The sequence below is a fragment of the Cibotium barometz genome, chromosome 22 (assembly GCF_041138505.1).
Source record: "Cibotium barometz isolate CiBa-2024 chromosome 22, ASM4113850v1, whole genome shotgun sequence".
Lineage (NCBI taxonomy): Eukaryota > Viridiplantae > Streptophyta > Polypodiopsida > Cyatheales > Cibotiaceae > Cibotium > Cibotium barometz.
Window position 1 is genome coordinate 32,048,617 of NC_141067.1, and position 8,404 is coordinate 32,057,020.

Sequence of the window (8,404 nt, forward strand, 5' to 3'; positions counted from 1 at the left end):
AACCATAAGTCGCACGGTCAGATCAGTGAAGACACTTGGATCATAGAGACCAACACTTTTTTCCTCATCAAGAGGCACAACCATTGATTCTTTTCCATAGAACAAAGACAATCCAGGATTTACTTCATCTATCGCACCATAACAGAATTGAGTCTCATTTTAGCGATCCATCAATCCAGCCTAGTCCCATCCAATCCCATGGGACCCATTGCCAACCACCCAACCACTGTACTGATGGGATCCATTTAGGAATTTGGTTAGGTTTTGTCTCGGGTACCAAGTAAAAGAGTTCCCAGGCCCCCTAGCTGGCGCTTCATGCAAACTTCAAGCTAGTCACACCACTTACACACCTAATATGGAATTTCCTGTTTCACAGATTCGGTTGACTTTAAAACAATCTTTTAATGAAACCATAGAATCACTAAATATAATCCTCCAAAATATCTAGTTGAATTCTAATTTCCAATCATTCCTTCATTGGTGTACCCATGGCATCATTGGCAACCAGAACACTCACCGCATGTCCACTCAAGGGCCTTTTCAATAGTTCCTAGCTCATAGTACCCAGAAATATATTCACTTACATCTCATTCATTCGCATCTACCCATATCCACATCTCATCACATCACATTCATTCGCATCTCATCCATTCATATCTACTCCAATCCACATCACATCTCATCACATCCATTCCACATCACATCTCATCCATTCACATCTATCCCGATTCACATCACATCTCATCCATTCACATCTATCTCGATTCACATCACATCACATCTTATCCATTCAAATCTATCCCGATTCACATCACATCCAATATATATCAATCACATTCATACTCATCACATTCACATCCACATCCCATTCACATCACATCACATCCACATCCCTTTACATCACATCACATCTGCATCCACATCCATTTACATGACATCACATCCTATCACATAACCTCACATCTCATTCTCATCTTATCATTCACATCCACATTCATTTACATCACAGTCTTTCACATACACATCCACATCTATTTACTTCACATCTCATCCTTTCACATATCCCCTCATCTCATCATTCTCATCCACATCCATTTACTTCACATCTCATCCACATTCATTTACATCACACTGCATCCTATCACATCCCATTCGCATCTTATTACATCCATTCACATCCTATCGCATCCCATTTACATCTTATCACATCCATTCACATCCTATCGCATCCCATTTACATCTTATCACATCCATTCACATCCTATCGCATCTCATTTACATCTTATCACATCCATTCACCTCCTATCACATCCCATTTACATCTTATCACATCCATTCACATTCTATCACATCACATCCATCCTATTCACATCCCATTCGCATCTTACTATATCCATTCGCATCCTATCACATCCCATTTACATCTTATCACATCTATTCACATTCTATCACATCTCATTCACATCTATTAACATCCTTTCGCATCCCATTTACAACTTATCACATCCATTCACATTCTATCACATCACATCCATCCTATTCACATCTTATTCCCATTTAGTAGCTTTTTCTACTTCAATACTGATAATGGGACTTTTTTCTAAATTTCAGCCAATTGCTTGGCCTAGATAAAGGTTCTTTTTCTCGACAGCTATTTCCATTTTCTTTCTCAAATTTCTCAAGTGAATTATATTCAATATTCTTCTTTTGAATAAAAGAATTCATGGGATTTTCAAAAATCAATTTTACCCATATTTCTCAATAATGCTCAAAATTCCACTTTTGATAGATACTCATAATTTGAATTATGCTAAAAATTTCTCTTTTTCCATTTAATTTCTTGGATCTCAAATATCATGGGAATTCCTCTTTTGCATTTAAATGATTACATTCAAATGCCATGAGAATTCCTCTTTTATCATAAAATAAATTTATCTAAAATTCCTCTTTTTTTTAATACCATTATCCAAATATGCCAAGAATTTCACTTTTCCCATTTAAATGATTGAATTCCAATTGTCATGGAAATTCCTCTTTTATCATTTAAATTTTTTCATGCATAAAATAAATTTATCTAAAATTCCTCTTTGAATTTAAATAAACTAACCATTAATTCCAATATGCCAAGAATTCTACTTTTCCACTTGAATTCCAATTGCCATGGGAATTCCTCTTTTATCATTTAAATTCTTTCATGCATAAAATAAATTTATCTAAAATTTCTCTTTAAATCTAATTAAAATAACCATTAATTTCAATATGCCAAGAATTCCACTTTTCTCATTTAAATGATTGAATTCCAAATGTCATGGGAATTCCTCTTTTATCATTTAAGTTTTCTCATGCATAAAATAAATTTATCTAAATTTTCTCTTTTAAATTTAGATAAATTATCCATTAATTCCAATATACCAAGAATTTCACTTTTCCTATTTAAATGATTGAATTCCAAATGTCATGGGAATTTCTCTTTTATCATTTAAATTAAATTACTATAATTTTCTCTTTTCTTAATTATTTAATTATGCATAAACCTTAAAAATTAACTTTCCATTGAATGTGATGAAAATCATTCTTTTAGCATAGGATAATTAATCCTAGAATATGGTAGGAAGTCCTCTTTTTATGCTATGCATAAGAATGAGTTTATGTATTAATTTCCTAAAAATTTTACCATAGCTCTGCTGCTATTACTGATAATTTTTTAAATTTTTGAAAAGTATAAGACTTAGTAATATAATTATGATAGTATAGCTATCTTTTAGCCTAAAATCTATTTTATGGATTTAATCAAAAGATTATCATAGTTTTTAAAGCATAAAAGTATAAAAACTATTTTTCTTAACCTCTAGCTTCACAAGCCTAGAGTTTGATTTGTGAATAAAGAATTTCTCCATGAGAAGCATCATTTGAATAGAGAATTGGTCATAGGAATGACCATTCTTTGGAGGTGAGAGAGATTAACTTATAAAGCATCCTATTTAAGCATAAATTTAAACTTTTCTTTAATTATTCATTACATCATTTAATAAAAGCTTGATTTGCATTATAAACACTTGATTTCGAAACTTCTCAAGCTTGAGAGGGGTTAAGTAAAATCATTGAGAATAGAAGAGAAAACCATTAAAATACACCTTACCACTTGATTTTGCTTGCTTCACTATCTTAGAAGAAGCCCCCAACCAATCAATTGGTTACTATGTTGAGAGGAGAGCTCTAAGGAAGAGAGAGAGAGAGAGAGAGAGAGAGAGAGAGAGAGAGAGAGAGAGAGAGAGAGAGAGAGAGAAACTCTAATTTCTCCAAAATGTAGAGGATTTTTAAGGGATAATAAAAAATATCATTATTTTAATGTAATACTGGCATGGTATAGTTCACAGATTTTTTTTACAAAAGACTAAGGATCTATTTATAGGTGAGGGAGGCCTCAAACCAAGTCCAACTAGGTTCTAGAATTTTCCAGGTTTAGTTTGACTGAATTTGGACAAGATTTGGGCCTAGTTTGGCTCCCTTTTGATTTGGTTTGATCCAAGAGAGAGGAGAGATAAAAATATCACAATTATTTTGAATTAAAAACTCATCCACATGTGTGAATTAGGTGCCTACCTCAAGTGGCTCCCCCCTCCTTACCAAGGTGTCAAAAATGCATCTAAAATATCTCATTTTTTAGTAATATCTCATAGTTTTTAACTAATAAACCCTGTACTCAGTCAAATCTTCATCTTATGTGAGAATTTACTCATTTTTGGGTATTTTATTTTATTCTTTGTATTTATCTCATCCCAACACTTGGATTAATCCAATTGGCCCATTGGAACCTTAATTGGACCATAATCCAAAAAATTCTGAAAATGTAGACCCTTAGGCTAAGGTCCTTTATACACATTGTCAATTAATTCCATATGCACATTGGAAAGTTCTTTTTGAATTTTTGTTTCAGGGGAATCCATTTTAGACACTAGGAGGATTTTTATATCCAAAGATATCTTAATTTTGGATTGTCTCTCTCTAGACATTTTCTCTCTGTAGGCCAAAATAGGGTAAAACAAGATCTTTCTTCTATTTCAGAGAGGGGAATAATTTCAAGAACACAAGGAGAGGTTCTTACCCCTTTATACCTCAAAGGTTGGAGAGAGGAATCTTACATAGAAGACACAATAGTTTGGGATTGGACCAAATTCTTGCTCACTCTGGCCTCTTCCTCTACACCAGTATCCCAACATGAAGCAATAGAGGTCATAGGTCTAGGGGAACTAGCATTTTATCGACAACCTCGCAAGAAGGTCTCTCAAGAGGAGTCATCAGAGGCACCTATAATCCCTTCTAGATGTACTCATATTCAGAATTAGTGAAGAAAGAGATGCACAAAATGGAAGAGGCCCGGTATCATTGTTCCCATTGAGCAATCCGAGTGGTTAACACCTATAGTGGTGATTCTCAAAAATAAGACCAACAAGATTAGGATATGTGTAGACTTTAGAGTGCACAATCCATTAGAACATTTTGGAGTCATTTGTAGGGCCTTCTAAGAAATTCATGAATTCATATTTTCTCTCTCTAGAAAAATGTACAAATATAAAATAACTGAATTTTAAGATGTGATTATTCTATTCTTGCATTTATGAATAGCTGCAAGCTTGTCATAAATTCGAATCCTAATATAACCTTATTTTAATATAATTCTTGTCAGCTTGTCATAAAGTAGTTATTTTTTAGTCTTATACACCAAGATAGGGCTCTTTAATGAAGCATTTCACTCTTAGAATTGAAATTCTATAATAAACCCCTTGATAGTATAAGCAAGATATTATCACCCTCTCATCACCCTTACTACACGTAGTCCGTGGAGAGCAACAGTGTAAGCAACCATTCTACTAATGAGCTTAATGAAGTAGATAACAAGAGAAAATATCATCTCCACATTGATCTTGATAGTGAGTATGAGCCCATTCAAAAGCGCAGAAAACAATCTGCAATGCTCTCATCAAATGATAAGGCAAACATGAGAGAGTCTAGTTTGCAGCACATAGATCTTTTGGTGTGATGGATCAATCTATCCTATCAACCCTACAAACGCTTCCCATCCTCCCTTCTCTAATCCCACAACTTTATTATGTTTTATAGGAGATGGAGTCAATGGATTGCTAGGATACTGTCAATCCATTGCTGCCTATGCAAATAGTGAAAGGCAATACTCTCAATACCAAGCAGCTCAACTTCTTCGTTCAACAGAAGAGTGCAGGGCACTAAAATTGAGAATGGAGGAAAATGATATTAAACTTGCAAGACTACGAAAATAGTTCAGGCAAAAGGAAACAAGCGTTGAACTACAACAAAGCAAGACAAAGCTCAAGAACTTTGAGAACCTGAAGCTTGACTCGGGTGGGCTAAAGAAAAGAATCCAAGCAATAAGGTAAGAGATGTATTTAAAGCTTTGTTTATTTTGTGTTTTTGATGTTAGAACTTATCATTAGGTGGCTTAAAGAAAAGAATCCAATCAATAAGGTATGACTGTGTTAGAAATTATCATTGACTGTGTTCTTAATGTCAGAAATTATCATTGTTGTAACTACAGGGTTGTACTGTGTCCTGACAAGGAAAATATTAATCCGAATATCCATCCAGCAAAGCAATTGAAACCTTTGCTTACATCAAGAATGGCAAAGGAAATTTTGTATAGGAAGAGAAGTTCAAGGTGGTTAAAAGAGATATAATAGAATAATTTGTCAGTAGTAATGCAGTCTTCACAACAGAAATACATGAAGCTATGGACATTAATGGAGTCAGTCGAAGAGGTTACAATGCTATTCAAAAATCACTATCTTCAGTTCTTGATTCCAAGGGAATCAAGGGGAAACTACTTCCAACTCCTACAGATGTCTGGAGATTTTGGGACAAGCTTAATGCAGAGGTATTGCAATACATCGGTAAACCTTACCACATTGAAGAGGAGTTCAATGGAGAAAGTGGCAGCATTCAATACAGTCAATTCAATAATATATTCCTAGATATGGAGCTTTTGTAAAAGAGAATGGTAGAGTTCTATGATAGCACTTACGAGGAGACAGGGGGTGTGCTTCAATTTGTCATCAAGCTTGATGAATGTGAGATTATCAAAGAGAAAAAGGTAGAAAGAGTGGCAATAACACTAATGAATAGAGCACTCAATAAATGTATAAAGGATTTCATGGTGTAATCTGAAACAAATATATGGTGGCTAGGATCATTTGAGGTAAATCATATTGCATTTATCTACAGACTTGTTTTTCTATTGTTTAGGAAGAAAGTTGACATCATCTATTTATCTGTAGTATAGGTCAAGAAAGAAGATCATGAAACATTGTTTTGGGTGTTTCATCGTACACCCATTCCTAAATTGATTAGTGAAACAGATGAAGGGAAACATAATCATTAGCGTCGACAAGGGAGACTTCCAAGTCCAGTGGCATCTTGCAGGTGACCTCAAGACTCTCAAGTGCTTATTCAATTGCAGCAAGGAAGCTAACGCAAGGTCACCCTATCTTTATTGCATGGATTCCGCAAAAGAGCTAGACTCTAAGTGGTGGAGAAGACCACCAAACCGAAATTTGATTGATGAGAACTTTTGCCCTGTATTTGAGATTCCTCTCATCAATGTACATATTTGTACCCTTCATGCGTTGTGCCGTATCATTAAGAAAATGGCCTTTCTCTTCATTGGCTTTGCTTGGAAGATAAAGAAGGTGCCAGAGAGAAAAGAAGCCCTTTCCTCATTGGAAAAGGTGTTGTCTAAGATTAGTGGACTACATGGAGGGAACGTTCGTATTCTAAAAGACACTAAAGCAATCAACCAATGAGAAGGATGTACCAATGAAACCATCAATTGGAGGTGTTAAAGCAAGAAGATTTCTATCAAAACCCCTCACAGCCAGAAACACAAAAGTACCAAGACAAGAAAAGTATATAAATCTAACTACATTAGCAAAATCAAGTATGAACAATGGAAAAATCTCCATAATGCAGTGAAAGATCAAGAGATTGAATCAAGGCATTCCAAGGCAGCAGAGGTTTGGCGATCAATTGATGTTCTTTTTAGAATGTGTGACAAAGTTAATTAGACACACAACAAGATAAAAAGAGCTTTCAAGACAACCTGCAAACTTTCAAAAGAGTCATGAAGATAGCTTGGACAAATTCCAACATAACACACTACATGGTAAGGTTCATGATTATGTTCTTTTAGTTGATATACACAACTGATTGATGCACTCAAGGGATGGAAAAATATGGCACAAAATGCATATTTCAGGCATACACAACATGGTGGAGGAAGGAGAAAAGCAAACAGCATGCATGAAGTATTCCAATGGTTCTACTGCAGAATACTCCAACAACTACATAGGAAAGAAACCTTAAAGCTGTCTAAGATGCTTCAGACACTTAGAGATATAGAAAAGAGAAAACAAAAAAGATCTAAAGCTTTTAAAAACTCAAATGGAGAGAAAAAAAGATTTATGTAAATCATCGCTGGATTAATAGAATGTAATGATACAAGAAATTTTTGAATACAATCTCAGGATTCTCTGTCCCTGAGTAAATTATTGCTAACATGGTGTGCTGGTTGCTTGAATCTAAGTAGAAAATGTTTTCCATACTCATCTAACTCCTCAGGATTCTCTATACCTAAGGATAGAGAATTAGCAGTGTATGTAAGAAAGTAAGCTCTCCTAGAAGCTCTTAATCCAGGGTAGTATCCAAAAATATCTATTACACTTACTTTCTCTACAAGAATTATCTTATCATATATTTTGGGTATTATTGTACCACCAAGAAAGTGAGAGAGTGTCTTGAACAAGAAATTTGCTAAGACACCCTATTGGCTCATAGAATTATGGTATATCAAAGTCTTTGTAGTTGATAATCTCTTCAGGTAGTAAGATAATGCAACATCTCTACCATGGTAGCTCCGATTGTGCCTCTGTAGAAATTGATCTGGCTCTTCCATAAAGGCATGCAAGAAATTTGAATACCACAGAAATATGAGAGAGAGAGAGAGAGAGAGATTCCAGTACCTAAGTGCTTTCATCTGCTACAAACGCGTTGTTGATCCAGAGATCTATTGAGCTCTCTTTTGTCAGCGTCCTCTTGTCCACCCAGTCTCGTGTAGAGTCCTCTAGCTTATCAAAACCGTGATCCTCCTTTTCGAAAGACTGATTGTCTGGGACTAATCCATCCTCCCTATACTGCCTTGCCTTATTGAAACACTTCCTTAGACAATATTTGCCATCAAAATTCAACTCGAGGGCCTCATCATCACTAGAGTCCTTTGAAATAAATCCCTCCTCTCCATCATAAAGATTGGCTATGGTAGATAGAGCGTAGTCTTCATGTATCCTAAATGTATTCTGTATGTCACTCAAAAGGAGAT